This window comes from Echinops telfairi, unplaced genomic scaffold (genome assembly GCF_000313985.2).
Source record: "Echinops telfairi isolate 266 unplaced genomic scaffold, ASM31398v2 ScPeMD7_5868;HRSCAF=6743_0, whole genome shotgun sequence".
Taxonomy (NCBI): Eukaryota; Metazoa; Chordata; class Mammalia; order Afrosoricida; family Tenrecidae; genus Echinops; species Echinops telfairi.
In genome coordinates, this window is record NW_022109767.1 from 7,914,198 (window position 1) to 7,915,711 (window position 1,514).

A 1,514-nucleotide genomic window follows, 5' to 3' on the forward strand; every position below is an offset into this window, starting at 1 on the left:
GAGGGCAGAGTGGACCTGTCTCTTCCGGGCTTCTGAGACTGGGACCTTCACAGGAGCAGACAACCTTATTTCTCTGCCATGGAACAGCTGCTTGGCTTGAACTGCCTCAGGTTGCTGGTCTTGAGGTTAGCAGCCCAGGGTATAACCCATTATGCCCCCTGGGCTCCTTCTCTTTGGTAACATGTTCAAAACGTTAAGTCTTTTTATCAAGGAGCGTGGCATATTCTTCCAGTTATGTAGGTCTTTTTAGGTTTCTTCCCATTCTTTCCAGTTTGGAAGAAGTCAGAAGAAGGGGAATTCCAGAACAGTTCATTGTGCTCATGGGGAACTCATACATGGATCAAGAGGAAATTGTGCAAACAGCACAAGGGAATACTGAATGGTTTAAAATCAGGAAAGATGTGCAGGGGCCTTTCCTCTCACCATACTTATTCAATCTGTGTGTTGAACAATACTCAGAGAAGCTGGGTTATATGAAGAATGAGTATCAGGATCGGAGGAGGACTTATTAACAACCGGTGATATATAGATGACAACCTCGCTTAATGAAAGTGAGGAGCACTTGAAGCACTTGCTCACGAATATCAAGGACTGCAGCCTTCAGTATGGATAACAACTCAATGTAAAGAACATCTAAATCCTCACCAGGGGACCAATAGGTAACATCATGATGAATGGAGAAAAGATTGAAGTTGTCAAGGATGTTATCTTGCTTGGCTCTACAGTCAATGCTCCTGGAAGCAGCAGTCAAGAGATCAAAAGTGAGTTGCATTGGGTAAATCTGGTGCACAAGACCTCTTTAGAGTAACAAAAAGCAAGGATGTTAGGTGTGCTGGTCTCAAGCCATGGTATTTTCAATTGCCTCATATGCATGTGAAAGTTGGACACTGAGTTAGGAAGACCAAAAAATTTTTTTTAAAAATCGATGCAGTTGAATTGTGGTGCTGGCGAAGAATATAGTGCTATGGGGAACAACACTGGAGACAGTGCAGGAATTACGCTGGATCTGACCCCACCACACTGAGGTGAAACACTAAGGGTGTGTAGCAGAACAGCAAGGGGAACAGAGCAACTAAGTCCCCAGGAAGACCAAAAATAGACTGTGGGGCCAGGGAGTGGCGCCTCATCAGACTCGACACTGGGAAAGGTCAGGTCAACAAACAGACCTTGAACTATTTACAGGCTTTTCTCTTTTTTGTCATTGGTTTTGTTGTTGTTTTGTTTTCTTTTGTTGCTTTGTCTTGCTTTGTTTTTTGTACATATTATTATCTCTGCGGGTCTATCTAGATAAGATAGGTGGGATAAACAATCTGGAGGAGAAAACAATGGGATTGATAGTTCCTGGGGTTCATGGGGGAGGGGGAGGTGAAGGAAGGGAAGTGGGTGTTAACAATCCCACAGACAAGGGAACAAGTGATCCAAAATCGATGTCGAGGAGGGTGTAGGAGTTCTGGTAGGGCTTGATCAAGAGCAGTTTAACTGTGAGAAATTACTGAAACCCAAATGAAGACTGA